General features: G+C 42.7%; 1 long non-coding RNA gene across 1 annotated transcript; it reads right to left on the reverse strand.

The window, feature by feature from the left end:
• Positions 1–720: 720 nt before the first annotated feature.
• On the reverse strand, positions 721–11,592 carry LOC127597760 (uncharacterized). The gene is made up of 4 exons (XR_007961721.1): positions 11,312–11,592; positions 11,038–11,092; positions 2,588–2,688; positions 721–1,668 (listed from the first exon to the last, which is right to left on the reverse strand). It is a non-coding gene; the product is annotated as an uncharacterized LOC127597760 (long non-coding RNA).
• Between the last annotated feature and the right edge of the window lie 11,939 nt (positions 11,593–23,531).

Raw genomic sequence — 23,531 nt, forward strand, 5'->3', positions numbered from 1 at the left:
GAGAGAGCGGGAGAGAGAGGACAGGCAAGCTAGTCCGCCAATGGTGAAGGGTGGGCGTGTAAGTGGACGCCTCAAGCCAGTACCAACACTTGTATAGAGTGTGGCAATGTGCATTGTTGCAAAACAACTCCGGTTTTGGTTTCTAAGAACCCCTGAAAATAAATTCGACAAAAAGACACGCCTACGAAGCTCAGTTCAAACTTAAAGCCACCGGTTATGCTTTTGGCATGCGTGCCCATCTCACAGCAGCGGTGAAAAAACAAGTCAAGCAAATGAACTCTGAGCTTGCCGTTATTCCCGGAGGCTTGACTAAAGAACTCCAACCGCTGGACATTGGCATCAACCGGGCGTTCAAAGTAAAGTTGCAAACGGCATGGGAACAATGGATGATCGGTGGCAAACACAACTTTACAAAGAGTGAGAGGCAGCGCTTGGCGAGTTACGCCACAATACGCAACAACGAGAGGGAACGCGGCGTTTTTGATGGATTACGGTACTTGCACAATTGTTCAATTCTTTCTACACACACACACGCGCTGCCACCATGTTTCGCTCTGTTCTTTACTTTCAAATGTGGGAAAGCTTCACACGAGAGAAATGTTGACTTTGCTGTTGCTACTCCTTCTTTCCGCTCGGCAATGCGTAGCAACTCACACTAGCATGTGATGCATTCAATGACAACTGAGATGTGCAGTCCTCTGCTTCTGATACAGAGGATGAGGACTTTGATGGATTTCTGGGTGATGATTTATCGAAAAACGTGAGAACATTGTACGATGGCTAAATAAAATACACCCGAACTCAGTTCTGCTTTCGTTGCCTTTTTAAAAACGTGTTTTTATCTTATCTGTATGTCTTGGCATGCTACCGTATGCTTCAAGCTAACGTGTTAGAGTGCGCGCATGCATGCCGTATGTTTAAGCTGGCGTATGTTTTACCACTGTAAAACTGCGGCCATTCGTACGGTGCGTCCTGTGTATGTGTAAAATACAGAAATGTCACCCATTAATGAGACTGCGGCCATTAGTACGATGCGTCGAATAGTCGTGAAAATACGGTATTTTTTGTGAAAATGACACTGATGAGATGATTAGGGTGCAGTGTACATTAACACAAAAAATATATTATTAACATGTACAAAGACACACAAATGGTTGTTTGTTTGTTTTTTTTCTCCTCGACACTCCTCAGATCTACTTGGGACCTGTCTTAGATCCACCGGTAGATCAGGATCTACCTAATGAGCACCCCTGTCCTAAACGGTGTTGGTAAGTGCCCCCGTTTCACAAAGCTTCTCTTACTCGCCCCCCTCTTACTGCGTGACCCTTTGGAGAAACGCTTTAAATGAAGCACTTCAATGCAATCCGGGTGTACAGATTCGAGTTGCCTCGCGATTTTATCATAGACCGTTTGACAGAATGGGAATCGATGAATCCTTGGAGGTCCACGTGCTACTGACATGCCTGTTGCGTCCACATCGTGGGGTCCATCCACACAGTGGGATCAAGTGGGCATCCTGTGACATAAAGGACGCATCCCGCAAGCTGTTTAAAAACACCCAGCAATGTATGAAGTTAAAGATTACACAAAGCCGTTGCTCCCCTCATGGATGGCTTCAGCAGGGCTCCAAATATGATGATGTTTAGGAAAAAGCTCCATGCTTGCTCCCTAGGTGAGGAAATACAGTTCGTTAGAAACACCTAGCAATTCATCTTACCTCTGCTCTGCTCAATTTTTAAAAATGACCTCTGGCTTTTTTGCCCTGCTTTTATGCTGCTATGACTCACAACCAGGTGGAAACAATTAACTGCAATTAGGGCATGGGTGTAGCTGCAGTGGGCATGGGCGTACCATGCGATAATGGTCTCTGGCCTATGGAAGTGCTGAAACCGTGTGAGGACTTGCAACTCACAGCCAAAAAGCCACCAACAAGTCCTCTTAATTTTTGCGTAACAAATACGCACACATGCACTCGCAAGCATACGCACACACACACACACGCACACACACACACACACACACACACACACACACACACACACACCACAGATGATAAGGAAAATAGTATACTAATAATAACAATAATAAAAATAACTAATAATAATGTGTTCAACAAATTAATTCCTCCAATGATTCAGAGGGTTTGATGCATATAGTCATATGTCATATGTATGAATGAAACACAATGACATCCACCATATATGTCCACAGACCTGAGAATCGATCTGACTGATCAAATCCATCAAAATTGTGTTACGTCACCTGTGTGGTCTGCCAAATTCCTAAACATACTTAAGGCTAACCGCCTTAAGTATGTTTAGGAATTCGCCACGAAACTGCACGAAAATTAAGATGAATCAGTTTTTACGCCCTAGTGCACATGCGAAAATAGAGACCAAGGTGTTAATGGCACTTCAGGTACAAAGACAGAAAGCGAGATATTTTAACGAGATGAGTATATAATTTTTTTTTTTTTTCTTACATACTAGACAATGAAATAAATAATTCTTGAAAACATTCTACATTATTGTAACTTGTTTAAGTTTTTTAATGTGTATCAATTCCCAATTCTGACTCTTTAACTCACCAGAACGATGAACGGTCCATCTTCAGGCAGTAATTGTTCTTGCCAGCATACTCAAAAAGACAGAGTTCAAAACCTCATGGGACAACAGGAAGAACCACTCCCTGAAGAACAACAGCACAAATGCATTTGATTTAAAAGGTGATATATAATTGGGAAAAACACGCATCCATTCATCCATCATCTGAACCGCATGAGGGTAAAGGGGGCATAAAATCTATCCCAGCTGATATCATGCAGTTGGTGGGGTATACCCCAAACTGGTTGCCACCCCCTCCAGCTTATTGCCTGTACATTGAGGTTCACACCGGTGGACAAGAGAGTCGCCTCCCAACACCTTTGTGTGTGTGTGGGGGGGGGGGGGGGGGGGGCGGGATTGGTCCAGACTGTTGTTTGTGCCTATTCACCTAGCAGCAGCTAAAAGTACCCACCCTTTCTGAAGTCCTTGGAGGGTGTGCTGAGACCGCTCCATCTGGGGAATCCCTCGTTCTGGTAGGGTACGTCAATGTTCAAGTGGGCAATGACAGTCATACCTGGAAGAGCATACCTGGAAGTCCATATGTTGACTTGACACCAGGACAAATGCATGTTCCAGCTGCCTGGACAAACGTAACTGATCACCACCTGGTGGTGAGTTGGCTCCGACAGTGGGGAAAGATCGACCTGGCGGACCCAAATTTATTATGAGGATTTTCTGGGAGCACCTACCAGAATCCCCTGTTACAAAAGAGACTCCCACCTCTGGCAGTGTTTCACCCACGTCCGATAGGACGAGTGGGAGATTTAGTCCAAGTGGTCCATATTCCGCGCCTCTATTGTTGAGGCGGCTGATTGGATTTGTGGCCATATCTCTATTAGCAACTCCTGAATTTGCTGGTGGACATTAGTGGTAAGGGATGCTGTCAGGCTGAAGAAGGAGTTCCATCAGGCCTTTTTGGGCTGCGGGACCCCAGGGGAAGCTGACAGGTACCGGCTGATCAAGCAGAATGTAGCTTTGGGTTTGCCAAAGCAAAAACTCCGTCATGGAAGGGGTTTTGGCGAGGCCATGCAAACCGACTTCCGGAGGGCTTAGAGGAAATTCTGGACCACCATCTGATGTCTCTGGAGTGGGAAGCAGTGCACCATGAACATTGTGCATCGTAGGGATGGGGCGCTGCTGACCTCAACTCGGGAAGTTGTAGGTCAGTGCTCAGAATACTTCGAAGAGGACCTCCTCAATTCCGCCAACATGCCTTCCTGAGAGGAAGCAGAGTCTGAGAACTCTGAGATGTGTTCTCCTATAATGGGCAGCATTTTTCACAACCCCGATTTGTTCAGTGGCTATGTCAGCGCTGTTGGACAGTTGGCGTTGGAGCGGCTGGATGGATGGTCGCTGAAGTTGAGGATGAGGAGAGAGGAGCGTTGGCGAAGAGCGCCGATGCGTATTTGTAACCGTGAGTCGCCGCTTGGAATTGAAATGGATTTCCATGGGACAGGAGAAGCGAACCAATCTCTTTTTTCGTCAATGGATGCTACAGCTTCTTGTTGACTTTGAAACTTAGCTTGTAGCCGACGTGTGCACATTTTGAGCATGACGTCTCTGATCCACTGGTTAAAGGACACTTTGATTCTCTCCCCTTTCATCTCAAACTGCTTCAAACAACAAAGCGTGTGACGGAAAAGTGGTTAGGACTGCACGACTGTCCGTGTTTTATGTTATGTGTTGTGTTTATTATTTTACTTTATGTTAACTGTTTTGTAAAGCGCTTTGTTACAGCTGCTGCTGTTGTGAAAGCGCTATATAAATCAGCATGTATTGTATTGTATTGTATCTCTGGTGTTGAAGTCAAAGAGGTGGTGAAAAAGCTCCTCAGTGGCAGATCTGCCTGAAGTTCCTCAAGGCTCTGGATGTTGTGGGTCTGTCCTAGTTGACACGCCTCTGCAACATTGCGTGGTTATTGGGGAGAGTGCCTCTGGATTGGCAGACTGGCAGACTGGGGTGGTGGTCCCTCTTTTTAAGAAGGGGGACCGGAGGGTGTGTTCCAACGACAGCGGGATCACACTCCTTAGCGTCCCTGGTAAGGTCTAGTCTGGTAGGTTGGAAAGGAAGTTCTGTTGGGAAGTTAAGTCTCAGATTCAGTAAGAGCATTGTGGTTTTCGTCCTGGCCGTGGAACAGTGGATCAACTCTACACCCTTGGCAGGGTATTGAAATGGGAATGCTTCGTGGACTTGGAGAAGGCGTTTGACCATGTTCCTCAGGGACTTCTATGGGTGGGGGGGGGGGGGGGTACTTCGGGAGCATGCGGTACCAACCCCAAGAGAGCAAACCTATTCATTTTGACAAAGACCACTGATGCGCATCAAGCTGGTGAACCACTCAATGCAACCCTCACCCTAACCCTCAAAGGCTTGCAGTCATGCATAAAGCTGTATTTATGCTATTTCAGAGAAAAAGACGAATTATCAAACATGTTTTGTAACTAATGAATTCTATACTACACATGAAGTTGTCAAAATGACCTTTGCAAAGTCTGCTGAGTTTCCAACAGATAAGAACTGTTCTTTCCACATGAAAATATTTTCATGAAACACGACGCACATTCCCACTCTGCAGAAAAAAAACATTAAAGATGAAGCTCAGGGGGCCCACCTTTTTTTTTTTAACCGAAGATCTATTTTTCAAGCAGCCAACCTCCCACAATTGACCCGTTAAGACACATGCACGCATGCGCACGGACCCACGCGTCCATGCGCGCAAACACACACTCACACACATGCCGCGATTAGCTCCAGCCATAATGGACCGCAATATGAACGAAACTGAATAATAAACTAAATGGAAGACAAGACTGGGTGTGGAAAAAGGAAATAACTGCCTTAGTAGACACGGGTAGGTAGGCACACACTTTTGTCATGTGTTAAGTCCAGAAACTACACCATGGTAGCTAGCATGTACCATTATAAAATGCTGCTCGTGACGCTCCAGATTCACTTTCTTTGTCATTGACATCGGTGCATTTTAGATCAAGCTAATGTTGAATGAGAATAAAGCAAAAAAGAAAAATATATATAAATATATTTAAAAGAGCTCTTATTCCTCGCTGCAATTGTGAAAAACATTCTGTGATGCAGGTCATGTGACACAGTAGGTTAAAGGAAAACTACTTTTTTATTTTGTTGTTTTTTTGTAATGCTTTTTTTGTGAACGTGAAACCGATAGGGTGCTGAGGTTGCAGGATACACGAACATAAAATATCTAATATTAATAACATGCACACAGACACACAATTTCTTTTTTTTTTTTTAATTCCCCCTTCACCCATCGCAATCCACTGGGACGTACTACCGGTAGTCCACGATCGACTGGTTGGCTGTTCCTGATGGAGCTGCTATGAATACGAAGGGATTAAAACTCATGGTGTGGCCACCATCATCCCCTGGCATTAGCCCTTTAGAACTTGTGGAGCATCTTAAAAACAAAAATCTATGAGGATGGGAAGTGATATTCCTTGTTTGGTTGAAATAACGATTTAAAACCTTTTCAGACAAGCGACAAATCTAATTCAGACACCCAAACTCCGCAAAAAAGTTGTTTTAGCCCCCCACCCCCCCAAAAGCCCCATCGCAACCTGGAAAATGGAAGTTTCATAGATTCTAGCATTATATTCACATTTTCAACTATTATGAAAGTTGTGTCGATCAGCTCGGATCGCGCTCGACTGTGGACACACAGTCGAGCACGATGATAGATACGATACTTGGGCCTTACATTTAAGAATATAACAGACTTTAAAAAGACAAGCAGTGAAACAGTATAAAGATGCTTGTTAGAGAGTGCAATGGCACACCAGAAGTACCGCCACCAGCTGCAGCACCAGAACCAACACCAAAAACATCTCTGCTTCTTTGAGACGTATGAGAAGACGTAGAGAGGATATGGGTTGACGGGCAGACGGAGACACTCTCAGCAACCCGTCCGTGGTTCTACCCTGTGGTAGAACAGCATAATGTCACCTACCATAGGGTAAAACCACTGACGTGACACCGGAGACAGAGACACAATGGAAAAACAGATGAAGAAGCAACACAGCACCGGTGTTTAAAAAAAAACAGAACAAGGAAGACGTTGCACTGGATGGTGGATGATTTAGGAAGCAAGACAGAAGATACTATTGTACTTCATAAAATCTGATGGAGACATTTAAACATTTCACTCATGCTTACATACAGAAAAAAAGATGTCAAATTAGGCCTTAAATGGTCATATACCAGGGTTGCCCAAACGTTTTGGACCTCAGATCGACTTTTCGATCAACCAACTTACCGGGATCGCCCCCTATCGCGCACACGCGCACGCATGCACGCCAAGATGACAAACAGCCTGACATGGAGGCATGCGATGCACCTTTGCAGCCTGTTAACTATCTAGCTAGCTACAACGTACCGTTTTAAAGTGCTTCCCTGGGCCCTCTAGATTCCTATTCTTTGCCGATGCCCTTGGTGAATTGTACACGAAGCAAACTCTGAATGAAAATAATGACGATAAAAGATGTAGCGCAACAGCTCTTATCACAAGCTGCAATTGCAGACTGCTAAAGCGCTAACAACTTCCAGTGACGTAGATCACGCGCCACCGTAGGTTAATGATTTACCTGCTTTATTTTATTTTATTTTTAAAATATTTTTTCATGAAAATGAGACTGATAGGATGATTAGGGTGCAGCGTACATTAACACAAAAAATATTTTACTAACATGTACAAAGACACATAAATGTTTTTTCTTTTTTGTTTTTTTTTTTTCTTCTCTACATCCCACGGATACACTAGGGACCTGTCCTAGATCTTCGATCAGGATCGACGTAACGGGCACCCCTGACATACGACATGTTTTCGTAGACTGTTTCTCTTTGCATCCCCCTCAAATACAACTTTTGTGTTTGTCGTGTTTTTTCCCCCCTATATTTAAAACAAACACACACAAGGGTGGGTGTTCATTGACACTTCAAGTGCCTTTTTGTTTTATTTTCTTGAGGGTCTCAAAAAAATTAAGTGCTCCTCTTCTTTGATACTAATATGCTGAATTAAAAAAATGCCCTTCGAGAAATTCATAGTTAAGTTCATAAACAGCAAAGAGAACTTCAAATAATTTCATCCTCCCCAAAATAACTGGTTAGCTCTGTCATTTAAACCGTGCAAACTTTTTTTTCCTTTTGTTAAGAATCGAAATTGAGGCTCGTTAGGAACCGGAATCAAATCGAGGAACTGCAATCGGAACCAGAACTGTCCATATTCAAACGATGCCCAATACTAATGGTCAATGTGAGGGCCAGTCAGACACTCCCGGCAGGCCGCATGTTACCCCAGGACCGTACTTTGTTCAAGTCTGGGCTGGGGTCATTCAAATTATCCTTCATATCTCTTGTCAATCACAAAAATGTGTGGAATTATATGAGCCAGTTGTTCATTTGCATATTTTCTGTGCATCACTGGTAGCTCGCTACTTTGATTATGGAATATTCAAGACATGTCCAAAACAAAAAAAGGTGCACAGGCCTCTGAGTCAGAAACGTATGAAGAGCAAATGTTGAACTTTTTACATGCCAAAAATGGCTTAAGTTGTCCATTAGAATCAAAATATTAATGGCCATGGACTAGTTATGTCGTTTCCTACTTTTTTTTTTTCATTGGTAGGGGTTGCGATGGTTCTGATGCTGTTTGCTTTTCAATTGTAGCTGCTTGAGAGGTGGCAATGAGCACAACCGCCAGCAGAGGAAAAAATGGTGCCTTATTTTAGATTTTAAATCCACTCTGTATCCCAACTGCTTTCAGTGACTGTTATCGCGGCTGCGGTGAGAGCCAACATACTTTTAGTTGGGCAATCTAAAGTATACATTCAAACAAGGATCCCAAATCGATGTCTATATCGCAGAGACATTTTAGAGTTCCTTTTCAAGATCCTATTCTTTGTTTTCAAATATTTAAATGGCCTCTCTCTCCACCTTACCGCTCTTAGCTCCTCCACCCCTACGCACCTGCCCAGTCTCTCAGGTCTGCGGACCAGACGCTACCGCAGAAATAAGCAGACGCGCGGAGGGAATCGAGCCTCTTCCATTGCTGGTCCCTCTCTTTGAAATGACCTCCCACTGAAAATTAGGCAACCCCCGTCGCTGCCCATCTTTGATACTCGTCTTGAAACTCATTTGTATACTTTGGCTTTTGACTGAGCATGACTTGGACTTGGTCTTAGTTTTACTGTTTTTGTGCTTTCTACTGTCTTTGTGATTAATTTATTGTTTTATTGTTGATGTCTGGATTCTATTTGCTCCATGTACAGCACTTTGTATTCAGCGGTGGTTGTTTTAAAGTTGAGGTGAGCTGAGTTGAGATGAGAGTTAGCAGAAGTATGTATGTATCTTCAATGGAAAAGTACAACAGTGATCTTGGAAATATGATGAGGACGACAAGGTCATCGTGTAATTACTTGAGAACAGAATAAGATAGAATCAAACTTGTTTTCTGGTGAAAAAAAGTCTCATTTCTCTCATTTGGTAGATTTGATGCATAAAAAATCAGATCACTATATTCTGCAGGTCTGAAAATTTCAGTCAAAAATCATTGGAACTCCAGGGTTGTGATCAATGCAAATAGCTGACATTGAAAAAGTTAAACATTCATTTCTAAAAGCACCAGCAAATGCCCTTGGGTTCATGCGTCATCCCACTGAGCGATTTGTGTGTTGTGATTGACAAAGTACCTTCTGCCATTGTCCCGGTGCTTCTCCCTGAACACAAGCACCAGAATCAAAATCAATTAAAGTTGCAAGGATTTATCATTTAGAAATTTTGTGGAAGGTTTCAGTGGGAGACATAAAAGTCGACAGAGTGATACGGCTGACTTTCTCTTTTGAAATAGCCTCCCCGGGGGTGTTGGGGTGGTGCGGGGGATTGGGGAGGGGGGGGATCACTCCAATGCTCGACAACCAGCAAGTTAGTGTGGTATTTCACATGGCTTGGGTCAAATAACCGAAGTTTGTGACTTCGTATGTGAACTGGATGTTTAACGGCAGTGTTTGTGTGTCACAAATATTGGCCAGGATAGGACATGAGTGTATTTAGGACATTTATGTAGGTATTAAAAAAAGAATACCCTGGAGAACAACGAGTCCAGTTGTGAATGTATAGGCATTAGAGAGTGCGTGTCTAAAAAGAGAGCTGCTCATGGAACCATTCTCCTCCCTCCGTCATGCTGACATCTTTTTCTCATTAACAGCAGTGTGTGGAGCATTCAGAAACAGTAGCGCTCACTGTGCAAAACCTTACTTGTTCCTCCCCAACTGCTTCCTCACTCTAGTCCCAGTTCATTTTTTTCACTGCTTTCATACTGTCGAAAATATTCCCCCCGTTAAACTGTCGTTTTAAAAATGAAACGAGCTACAAATGAGAAAGTGAAGTAACCGCTGTTGAGAAGATATGTGCAAGAGAAGTAAAACTGGGACAGTGCTACTGCCATGAGGTTTTCTTCTGAACTACCGCAACATGATGAAAAGCCGTCATGAGCAGGGTTTTTGGATAGGACATAACTAACTGATGAGGTCACAGAAACATGAATGAGCTGAAATCTGCCAGAAACATTGATGCATGAACATGTGACAAAATCACATTGACTGTTCTACATTTGGGAAAATGCCGGAAGATGCAAAAATCCCCACAATCATACGTCCCTTTCATGTTTGGATCTTTGAGTAAAGGAAGTGCTCAAAGTTTTGGTGGTGCTCGTTTATATTGGATGGCTCTCTGGCTACAGGTAATCATCTATCAATGCATTTTAACCATCAGTTCATCTGTCCATCTACTGTATCCGGACATCTATCCAGACTGCTTGGTTTTCCGGGTAACTGATGAAATACTGTTCAGTTTTAAGTTTCCAGATTGTTTACCTTTATGTCTAAAACACAGCCGCATCGTCAGCGATACAGTGACCCACCGTCCATTGCGAGTGTTGCCTTCCAGAACTAACACACACACGCACACACACACACAGACACACACACACACACACACACACACTGCGAAGTGAAATTTTTCAAAATAGAAATACCCTGTTTAAATACACCCAGGAGTGTTTTTCAGGACTTTGTTATTTTGCAGGTCTTGCAACACACCTTAAAAACCATACAAACACATTTCTAGAGATAAAAATACTGTAAGAGCAACGGATAACACAAATATTTTACAGTTGGGAAATAAAAATTGCTGTCTGTCTTTATGCTTTTTGCCCTGCTGTCTGAAGTCAGGTCAGCACTCTGAATGAGAAACTGTTAGCGATTGCCTGAGCTGGTTAAATAAATAAAACGTGTGAAATGCTGGTTCCGGGTAAAGTCCACCGTAATGTAGTGGAGGTTTAATGTACTCACAACATGCTAAATACATAAATAGAAATTTGGCCTGAGAGCAAAATAAAGGATAAACATACCTCATCCAGGGGGCAATGAGCCATTCGCCTCATTTTCCGCAGGAGCAATGGACACCTGAGGGAGAAACAGAATAAGACAAAAAACATCCAATTAGGGCACCTTTCTGAATCCTACCCTTTCACTTTTCTGAGGGGGATTATCCACAATTACAAATATTCATAGCACAGTGTAATATTTCTGTCTTCTCAGATCTATAAGCGCGATGAGAAAATAATGAGGATGTAGTTGAAGAAAAATCAAACGATCCAAAAATCAAGGACAGTCAAAACTCACTCAAGAAGCCATCCAAGTCTCAGAGTCTGAAGATTGAGATTTGAGTGCCAACCGAGAGATGCCCTCTGGTATGTCGGGCGGGCTGAGGTTTGTGAGGATGCTTAGGATTCCGACAGTCTCTTCTCTGCTCCTGTAGTCTGGGGCAACTGAGGGAGCTGGTGTACTAGTGGCTTGTATGCCTTCCAAAATCTACATGCTTGGTAGGAGGATAAAATAACAGTGCTGTTCCAATGAGCTCAGTGCCTGTTTGGCTAAACCCACCCCCTCACTTCCCGCTCACTCACTGATACACTTCATACTCCCTCCACCCCTCCTGACTCCACATTGAGGTCCACCTCCTCTCTTCTAGTGCCGCTGTGAAAGTAGTCAGGGACTCGCGATGTCTGAGGGAACTGAGGGTACATTCATGTTTGTTCCAGGCTGGCTAACCCCTGCCCCACCCACTCTGCTTCCTAGACCTAGCCTGATGTCTGACAAAAGGCACTTTTATTCATTTTGCTCCTGGACCACTACGGGGTTTACTTAGCCTGCAATCACACAGACACACACACACACACACGCACACGCTAACACACATGCTGGAAAAGAGCCTGTGTGTGCCAAGAAGTGGAAAGTTTGTTCATGGCAAACAGTCAGTCAGTGTGTAGGTTTGCGTGTTAGCATATAACCCCCACACCTACCAGACAAATCCACTCAGTGGAATGGTAAATGAAAAGATGCTTGTTAAGCTTTGGTGGCCGCTGATGTTTTATCATGCTTATTGGATGTGAATCAAGCTGATGACTTGAGGTATGTTGCAAACAGATCAGGCTTTTTGTACTCTGCCACCAGGGTTGGGAGGCTTACTTTAAAAATGTATGCAGTTACCTGTTACCTGTTCCAAACTCAAAAAGGGATATAGTTAGGAACGGAATCCAAGTATCAACACCAATACCAAAATTCCAAAAAAGGCTACGAATAAATACATATCACAATGATTTATATTTCTATATACGATTTGATATGAATGGTTTCTCGAAAGAACCCAGAGCATCGAACTTCAACTCCAAAGCATACGAACTGTGAGGCAGATATGCTAACCACTTGTTCAGTGGTCTGCAGATGAGATTGTCAAACAGACAGATTAATTTAACTGTTTGGCCTCTGAAACAACTGCTTAGTCGCGAGAGGTAAGATGTTTTTGAGCTGTACCTGAAGTCATCACATCACATAGATTAAGGATGTGCAACCTAAATGATGGAGCGGCCCATCCTATTTCATCAGTGCCACTGGGGGAGCCAGGCACCGCCGAACCAGATATGAGAAAAATGCCATTTTAAATATGGAGGACATGCATCCCATCGCACGAATAGCAGAAATCCACATGTAATTGGATTGCCATTGAAATGCATCGGGAAAATTTGGTGGTGGGATTTGTAAACCCCAAAAAATGAGTGTGGGGGTGGGGGGGGGTGCACTGTAGTCGAGGGAACGTGCAGAGAATTTCCCCCCAAAAAATAAAGAATTAGATTAACAGATGGATAGATAGATAAATAAACAAATAAATAAGGGCCCGGTGGTCCAGTGGTTAGAGTGTCGACCTCACACTGCATAGGTACCGAATTCGATTCCAACTCCAGCCTTCCTGTGTGGTGTTTGCATGTTCTCCCTGTGCCTGTGTGGGTTTTCTCCGGGTACTCTGGTTTCCTCCCACATTCCAAAAACTGATTGGACACTCAAAATTGTCCCGAGCTGTGAATGTGAGCGCGGATGGTTGTTCGTCTCGGTGTGCCCTGCGATTGGCTGGCCACCGGTTCAGGGTGTCCCCTGCCTGCTGCCCAAAGACAGCTGGGATAGGCTCAGGCACGCCCTGCGGCCCTTGTGAAGATAAAGCGGATCAGAAAATGGATGGATGAATGGATGGATAAGTAAGTAAGTAAGTAAATTTAACAATTTGGGGGGGACTGAATTGAGAGTGTTTCTATGACAGGGTGGGCAGGCCACCAATTGCTCACCCCTCACATTGGTAGAATAATAGAGAGACAGATAAGATAAGAAAATCCTTTATTAGTCTCACAATGGAGAAATTCCCAATTCACAGCAGCAAAGTTATGAAAGTAAGAAGTAGAACAACAAAATATAGGAGCTGCTGGAAAGGCAGCCACTCTCGCGGCGCCATTTTGAAGTCAAAATAACAAAAATAACACAAGACAACACATAGGACACAGACAGTCGTTCAATCTTCACCAATTTTCTGCATACACTTTGTTGTCTGAAGCAGTTCTAGATGAAAGAGGAGAGGATCAAAGTGTCCTTTCTCCAGTGGATCAGAGACGTCATGCTGAAAATGTGCACACGTCTGCTACAAGCTAAGCTAAGACAAGCAAACACTTCAATTCATCCAGCGAGAGAAAGTAGATTTCCTTACTTCATAAAGTAGAGTTTTTGTTATGAGAAACTGAAAGATAGATGACAAATGAAGTTTATAAAGGCAACATTTGCGACGCTAATGCAACCCTCTAATGCAACCCCAACCCACACACACACACACTCACATTATGATGTGACAATGACACATGACGTCACACTGAGAAACATACTTTTGTCCAAGTGAGAAGTTTAGCCATTTTCATGACTCATGTCGTGTTTAAATTGCAAATCTGTGATGGGAGGGTAACTTGACTTAAGTCATTCGGGCAGCAGACTACCAGCGAGCATCGCCATACGTAGCAGTCCGAACGAGAGCTCACACTTTTCTTTGTACATTTTATTTGAGATTAATCAGTGAGTACATTCCACAGCCAGTTTGTCCACCTCCCCCATAGACCTGTTTGCCAGAGGTGGGCATCTCGTCAGACTGACAGACCTTCACTGTTTCCATCAGTATTTTATGCTGACCCACATGGGCCCAGTCCATCCCTCATTGGCGACAGCCAATTGGCATTGAGGATGTCTTTTCCATGTCACACACAGGCGCCACACAAGCCGAAATGCAGAAAAAAGAAAAATAAATGAAGAAAAACCAATAAAAACAACATACACACGCACGCACATATATACACGCCCAATGTGGTGATTGGCGAAATAAAAAGAATATGGGACACATCATTGATGTTTGTGGGTGTCAGGTGGGCAGCACATGCATGTGTCATTGTACCAGTAAGTCCATTCTTGTCGCCATTTAGCTTCCGCCAACGGCTCGGACAGACTGAGCCGGCCTGAAATACTGACGGTAGGTCATAGACGGATTCACTGGACTGACAATGCCCACGTCTGCCGTTTGCTCACAACGACCATGCAAATGGAGTCTGGCAGCGCGTTGAGCTTGACATATTATGACAATTTATCCATTTTTAGCAATGTGGGCGCAACTAAACAACCAGGCTTGTGGCGTCTCTCGTCCAAATGGAAATTGTCATCCTGCAGAATAATCCCCATGTATGATAAATGTACCTCTATTGTGATTGTGGTTTTTATTTTTTATAACGGTAACAGAATACAGTTACATTTTTTTTTGTATTGTGGATACATGGTACATGTTTTCATTACCGCCCAAACCTGTGGACCACAAAATGCAAAGCGGGCTCCATTAATGACTGTATGTTACTATTCTCATCTGGAATAAAGCAATTGGATTTTTGTGGTTGGATGAAGTGAAAGTTACTATTATTTTGCACCAAATGATGATTATTTCCCGAGAAGCCATAGAGAGACCAAATGTCAACATTATACTGTGTTTCCTGACCATAAAAAGCTCCCATTTAAAGTGACTCTGTCATGGAAAATCTGAGGGTGTCGTAAGGGAATAGACAAGGCCAGTTCAAGGACCAAGTGTGGGCATGTTACATGCAAAAAAAGAGTAAGAGAGTGTGTTTGTGTGTGTGTGTGTATGCACATGCATGTGGTCATGTGTATTGCGCCCATCTGGAGACGATCTATGCACCGTTGTCCCATTTTTTTTGTGAAGGAGAATAAAAAATCTGAAGACATAATGTATGCAGTAACATTATTAAGAGTGAAGTTCCAAGTAGAAAAAGAGAGAGGGTGGTGGTGAGATAACAGCACTATATTGAAAGGGATGCTGTATGCAAAAATCAAAAATAATGTTTGAGACCAACAAAGGAATATGCTGTAAAGGATACTTTAGTCGTTTTACAATTTTCAGCAGTTAAAAAAAATAAAAATGTCAATGAAGAATTTTAAAACTTAATTAAAAAAAATATATACATATATAAATAAATATATATACACACACACACACACACACAATTATCACCTTTAAAAACACATTTTTTCACTTGCCGTGCACTGAAAATGACATCACAAGTGCTCAGGGCTCAGGTAACGACCAATCACAGCTTAGCTTGTGGACTTCATAAGCGCCAGATAGGTTGCGCAAGTGACAAAATGAGTCTTGATAGTGTTGATTGAACATTAAAAAAATAATGTTAATAATGTTACCAAATTCATTCAAGACAAAATATTCACTTTTTACTGCTGCATATTGCAAAATGACTAAAGTAAAGAGTGCCCTAGATCAGTGGTCCTCAACTAGAAATGCTGTCGGTCCACTTTTTTTGTTTAAAGACCAAGGTCCGGTCCCATGCACGGTGGTCATGGGGAGCAGGGCAATATGCCCATTTAGTATGGTCAAGCTAAGCTTGTACAAATCAACACTCCTCACAAACCAATAATGGGGTGCATGAAAATAACAATTATTCACTTTGCCAGTACCCACCAAATAATGAGGGGTATTGTGTTGATGTCACGTTCCGTGCCTGCCTGCAGGCGGCGGGCTTTCTCCCCGCCGACTGCACACCTGTTGTTCATTCGGGATGATTATGCTTCCTTTATTAGGAGACTCCGGCAGTTTACTCACTGCCGGAGAATTCCTTACCGTGCCATTGTTCTCTCGCGCTATTTCATCGTTCGATATTACTCGCTGCCTTTTTGCCTTACGGCCACTACTATTGTTATTCGCGTTGCATCCAAATTGTTATTGCTCTAAGTTTACTGATCTCTGTACTTCCTCGCTCTTTGTTTTTCCGCGAGCGTTTTCGGTTGTTTCCCTTATTTCCTGGTCCTTATTTGACCAGCGTTTTTTGTTACCGTTTTCCCTGTCGGGCTCTTTCTGTTCGTTATTAAAACCTTTTGTGTTTCATACAAAATCTTTTCGTGTCTGCTTTTCCCTGGGATCCACCTCGTTATTTTTGTTGTGCACGAGGCGATTTTTCATCGCCTCGGGCGCAACGTGACAGTTACTCTTTTATTTTGTTAAGTTGTGCCTGCTTAATAATAAAAATGTCTTATTTCCCTAAAAGGGCTATTTCTATTTTAACTTTGTTAAACAGTAGTTGTAATTTCCCCATTAATTTAACAAAAACAAAACAAAATACTAATTTTACCAAAATAAATACTAAACATAAAAACAAAAATATCATTTTCATTTGTACAATTCCCCTTTTCACATCCCTTCTGAAATCACTTAAAAAAATATATCAGAAGAGGAGTTAAGAACCATTTTAAATACTGACACGAGGGAGCACAGGAATGTGCAGTGCTTTTCTTCCACTATAGGTGAATGCAATGTCTGAGGCATGCAAATATTATTTGAGGACGCCATTGAGATGTTCATTTACCATGTTGCGGTGTTCTGCTATTAAACAGCTGCAAAGTAGACGGCAGCAGAACTGCACACAATCGAAACCTCCCGCGATTCGTTTTGTCTAACTGTCTGTGTGCGGCTCTCCTGGGCTGAAGCTGTGAGCACAATGTGGCGTCGCGCACGCGTCTGTTTCCTAAGGGTGTGGAAAATAATCGATATTAATCGATACATCGATGCGCACGTGCACGATCCGAGTGCATCGGCTCATTCACTGGGTACGACGCCATTGACGGGTGAAATCGCGATTCATCACGATGCATTGATGGGTATCGGTAAAATCCGATTCAAGCGCCGTTTTATTCATGTTAAACTTCACATATCTGCCCTTTCCTAGGCGCAATGAATGCACCATCATTGCTTTGCGTTTTGTGTTGAATACGGACGGTAGCCGTGCGTCACATACAGTCCAGTACACAACTCGCGAAACATTATGGAAGTTAGCGCAAGCAGCAGCAAGGAAACTAATATATTTAATGCAGCCGCAACATTCAAATCTTTGGAAATACTACGGCTTCGAAAAGAAAGACGGAAAGCTTGATAAAACCTCCGTAATTTGCAAGGAATGTCGCACTAAGAAGCCATACAACGGCAGCACCACAAATATGCAGACCCACTTAAAACGATGCCACCAGATCACCGACAAGTTTCCCTCCCGCTGCCCCGCCCAGTTCCTCGTCGGGCACCGGAGAAACTCTTGGTAAACCAGGTCAGGATCAGAAAAAAATTGCCTCTTATTTTGGGAGTCCCCTTGCAACTCACTGTGACCGCCCAATGGCTATAACTAAGGCCACTGCTTATTTCATATGCAAAGACCTCCAGCCTTAGCGTGGTGGACAACGAGGGTTTCAGACAGCTCGTGGACGTTTTGGAACCAGGTATAAAATACCAGACAGGTCTGTGTTCACTTACAAACATATTCCCGATGTGTACAACAAAGTGAGAAGTGAGATTACTGTGTCGCTAAACAGTGCGCAAAGAGTTGCACTTACAGTGGATGGGTGGACATCGTGCGCTATAGATTCATATATATATATATATATATTTCATATAAGACACTCAGTGAGAATAGTCTGTTTGTGTTTACACTATAGCAACAGCTGTGAGTCTCAGGTGCCAAATTGTTTACATTTTCTTTGCACAAAACCCAATTGTGAAAGGGCTTAAATAAGTTGTTTTACAAGTTTTACTTTTTATAAGGAATAAAGTGGTATCCTTTTTGTAATATCATACTGAATTCCATCTTTTTAAAAGCTTTTTTTCTTTGCTTATTTGCATCATGTTTAATTGCACAATATCGCAACAAATTGCATTGTATCGTATCGGATCGCATTGATTTGAACGTAATGTGTATCGAATCGTATCACATCGTGTCGACGGTGAAACGTATCGCATCGTATCGCCAGAAAATTCCATGTATCGTTTAAGTATCGCATCGCTGGCAGTGGATCGAGATGTGTATCGAATCGTCCTCAGTGCTGAGATTCACATCCCTACTGTTTCCTGACAATCATCCATTTTGAATGCGTGCTGACGCTTATGCATGGACACACCTTAAGTTCAGAGGAGCCAATCAGCGCATTGTATATGCTTACGCTTATGTATGGACACACCTTAAGTTCAGAGGAGCCAATCAGCGCATCGTTATCGCCGACATGCCCTGCTCAGGCAGGGTCTCGAGTGAGTCAAATATTATACACACAAAGTCGTGCTGCCGCGGTCCTCTGCATTACATCTGTTAGTGCACGTAAAGAATACAACAGATAATTTTAACAAGCGATCGTGGTAATGCGCAGATTATAGTCCACAAATATAAAATGTATAACGTAAAAATCAATTTATAAATTATTTTATACAATTTGCCGAGTGTCCGGACAGAGGAGGTCCGGACCGAGGAGGTCGGCGGTCCGGACAGAGGAGGTCGGCAGTCCGGTCGTGGATCGCGGTCCGCCAGTTGAGGAAGAGGGCCCTAGATCACAGGTAGCATAGGGGAAAATGATATCTGAGCCAGGATTTATTGCTGACAGTACAATAGTCCACGATACTATTTAAAACATTATTTCACATTTTTGTTGCAATCAGATGCAAATAAATTCAATTATTTTATGAAATTTAACTACGTTGTTTTAATTTGCTTTGTCATTTTTTTAAATAGCATTAAAATCAGCAGGTTTAGGTTTTAATTTGTGGGGCCGTACCCCAGTGGTTTTCAAGAAAAAAAAAAGCTATGATTCCGACTGAAGCAGATTTTACAAACAGTTACAAATGTGCTCTGTGGAAATGTGAGCCAAGACAGGATGTGTGTAAACATGAGTGAAGCGGACGTTCAGCCACATTGACATGAGGGAGTTTTCTGTTCGACACAGAAAGTGATGAAACAAAGGGTTGATTCAGGTGCTGCTGTTAGGGAGCCTTATTCCTGTCGGTTGGGCAGGATGTTGGAGAAGTAAAGTATGGGACAAACAGACGAGGCAGAGTGAAGTGAGAGGAATGACGAGGTGGCGGGTGGGATGAAACAGAAATAAGAGGTCTCATATGAAGCCGGACAGGAATTCAACATGAACGGTCCATATAACATAATAACAACATAATGCATAAATGAGATTTTACACAAAAAAAGATGGATACTTATAACAATGACATGATCAAAACTTCAAATAAGATGATATACAGTACAGTATTACCTTTCTAGCTGCTGCAGTTATCCAAGTGTCGGTGAAGCGATCACAGCATCCCGATCTGATGGAATGAGACATACGCTGTTTCACAATCCGCGCATGTCCGTGTGTACAAAGCCTTACATGGCTTCTTTTGAGAGGGTCATCTCAACTTTGTTTTTAGAGCACAAAAACAACTGCACACATAGAGTGAATAAAATTGAAAATAAAGCCTTGATAGTAATGTCCTATGGTGTAAATCGAGCAAAAGGGATGTTATGAAACCATAAAATAACAATAGAAACTAGAGCTAAGAGCAACTATGAAGGGCCTTCACAGCTTTACTTTGGAGTACTATCACGTTGGACAACTGGCAAATTGGAATTTGAATTTTTTTGAAAATGGAACTATAAACCTCTTACATGTGGATCTTTTTTTGCTAGGTCTGATGTTTTATAAAGTTTAAAGAGTTTTCACAAATGTTTGTACCCTCATTTGTGGTGGTCTCTAAAGGTTTCTTCTGTTTCGCCTAATGGGATTTTGAATTCTTCCATGCCCAAGTTGGGTGTTTGAATCATGGGATGTGATCAATCATTGTCGAATGGGGCCCTTAAGACTCTTTTTTTTGAGTAAGGGCTATACAAATAAAACAACTTATTGTTCCTCTTGCATTTCCTGTAGGTTTTAGTTCCTACCTGTTTTGGCTGGACTCAGATGCAAATCAATGCAGACTAATTCCTCACGCACAATATCTGCCGCTACACATGTATTATCTGTGCATGGATATCTCTTGAAAACAAAATGGCTTGTCCTCCATTCACTGCTAGCGAAGAAACCCGACGTTATGTGTTTCCTCCCAAAAAATGTTTGAAAGAGAAAACATCTTTTCATGACTTTTTGTCTATTTTTAGGCGTCAAAACCAGCTTTGTCACAATGATAGCAGCGATTGAAAAATGTAAAGGCTTTCGGCAAATTCCCTTTCCACATCTTTAGATGAACCAGACAACTTGTGAAGCACATCAGATTAAATCTCCTGAAGGAGTTCAATAAAATATGGCTCCTTTTAAGGGTAAAAAAATGAAACAAATTTTGAAATGAAATTGTGGACATCCTGTTATGTTCGTGTTATGGCTGGCCTTCCATATGCTACTCCCCCCCCCCCCAATCGCACAATAATCATGTAAAATACTTCATTGCCAGGCCTGATGTGTTCAGAATGTCGTGTTTTCGTGCATACCTAGAGAGTCGAAATTAGCAAAATTTTTCATGGCAACCATCACATTGCCATAACGAACGAAAAATAAAGCTTTGCTTTTCATCTTGAACATGTTTAGATAAAACACCCACAGTTTAAATACAAATGGATAAAATATCTAGGAGGAATACTTTAAAATTTGACCCGATAATTGGCCAAATATGGGTCCAAATTAAAAATAAGATTTTAAATGTTAGACTTCCTGTTAGATTTTGTTGGCCTTTTTTGTTTGTCTCGGGGTGGGACATATGCCTCCCAATTCGGTGAAATGTTCAGGGATTTTTTGTTTTTCCACTCTAGGTAGCGCTGCACAGCGTTTTTCGATGAGTGTGCAAAGTTTTCGTGCACGTTTAGGTCCCCATCCATCACGCTTGTGATGGGACGAGCGACACTGGTACGTTATCACAGTGCCGAAAGCTCAAGAGTGAAACCCCGTATCGGTGCGTGTATTGCTTTAAAAAAGAATGACGTGACCAATCCAGGAACTGAATCGTTTTAATGTGCTGCGCCAAAGTGTGTTTATAAGGACACAAACTGTATCAACATGTCGTGAGTTTGTTGGCTGGAGTTTTGAGAAATTATGTATCGTTCTAAGAAGTTTTCCCCAGTGTGGAATAATTTTGATCTTGGTAAATCTTTTTCTCCTTTGAGCATTGTTTACTGTTATATACTATATTTTTTACTTACTAAGTGAATGACCTGTTATACATATAATAGTCAGTTAAAGAGCCTTACAGTTGCTTTATTCATTTTATCTTATAATTGCGAGATCCTCCATAGTTGAAGTTCAATGCTGCCTGTCAGAAGCAAACACACCCAGAAACCAAGACCCTTTACAATATTAGAAATGGAACCAGAAAACATATCCACATCTGCATCAACTTTCATTTAAAACTCTCTGCTCACTATCGTCATCTGAACCATGTGAAAGAGTATTTTCTGAGGCTGGAGAGCTGGTGTCAAAGAGGAGAAATCGCCTTGGAGCAGAGACACTCCAAAAACCTTTGTTCCTCAATAAAAAAAAATCATAAACTAATCACGTTTGTAATCCATGCCTTTGTCACATCCCGGCTCGATTACTGTAATGCCCTGTACTTTGGAGTCAGCCAGTCCTCCATTAAGCGCCTTCAGCTGGTCCAGAATGCCGCTGCTCGCCTAGTGACTGGTACTCGTAAGAGGGAGCATATAACTCCTACTCTGGCATCCCTTCATTGGCTCCCCATTCATTTTAGAGTTATTTTCAAGATCCTCCTCTTTGTTTTCAAATCTTTAAATAATCTCGCGCCACCTTACCTCTCTGAGCTCATCCGCCCCTACACACCTGCCCGGCGCCTCAGGTCTGTGGACCAGTCTTTGTTAGAAGTACCAAGAACTAAACAGAGGCTCAGAGGGGATCGAGCCTTTTCTGTTGCTGGTCCCTCTCTCTGGAATGACCTCCCACTGAACATTCGGCAAGCCTCCTCGCTCCCCATCTTTAAAGCCCTCCTCAAAACCCACTTGTATTCTTTGGCGTTCGACTCAGCATTATTTTACTGCTTGGTCCTTTCTACCGCCTTTATTACCATTTCGTCTTACTGTTTATTGTGTATGTTAAATCGCTCCATGTACAGCACTTTGTATGCAGCGATGGCTGTTTGAAAGTGCTCTATAAATACTGTTGACTTGACTTGACTTGACGTTTGTCTTTTATTTCACACGATTTAACCAAAAAAATTATACATAAGTTAAACATCTGAATTGTAACTCAAATTTGCTATACTGTACTTTACATACCAACTCAGTTTAGCATTTACACAAACAAGGAATTTCTTTACCTGCAATGATTTTATAACTACTGCAGGGGTCACTATTGGGTGACCAACAGAGTGTCAATATAGTGCTGACACAGTTTGTGAAGTGGGTCAATACACTCCTTGAGGTATCATCGTCCGATCACGATATCACGCTTCGAACGAAGCAAATAATGTTTTTGGATCCCAAAATAGTAGACACCAGCCAAAACTCCATAACAAAAATGCACCGACAAAGTAGAAACATAAAGTGCTGGTCAAGTAAGGACCAGGAAAAGACAAAACAAAACGATAACAAAAAGCGCTTGTAAAAAAGGAAAGGAAGAAAATAACCCAAGACTACAAAACGAAATGCAAAGTACTCAATTCACATTAGCAATGAACAATAGTGATGGGTCCAGCGACACCGATGCGTTGACACATGCGCCGGGCTCACGGAGCAAACCACGTGTCGATGCATGTGCTGCTTCATTACGTCACGTGATTGACACGTGAACTGCACCGGCGCAGTTCAGACTGCATCGGCTGCGTTGACACAGTCCAGGCTTCTAATTGACACATCGGCTGCGTTGACACAGTCCAGGCTGCTAATTGACACATCGGCTGCGTTCACATTCCAGGCTGCTAATTGTCACGTGAACTGCACCGGTGCAGTTTAGACTGCATCGGCTGCTTGGCACAGTCCAGGTTGCGCCACTTAGTCCAGGGCGCGTCGACTCAGTGCAGAGGGCGTTGACACAGCAAAAGCCCGCCGCACAGTGTTTATAAGTGCGTCTGGCGACACAATGCCACCTGCCGAAACAAGCCAGACCTCACTCACGCTAGCTTGTCGAAGTTCGTGTCACTGCAGACTTCGTGTTCGTCCCTTGCCTTCCT

This window comes from Hippocampus zosterae, chromosome 3, assembly GCF_025434085.1.
Source record: "Hippocampus zosterae strain Florida chromosome 3, ASM2543408v3, whole genome shotgun sequence".
NCBI classification, from domain to species: Eukaryota; Metazoa; Chordata; class Actinopteri; order Syngnathiformes; family Syngnathidae; genus Hippocampus; species Hippocampus zosterae.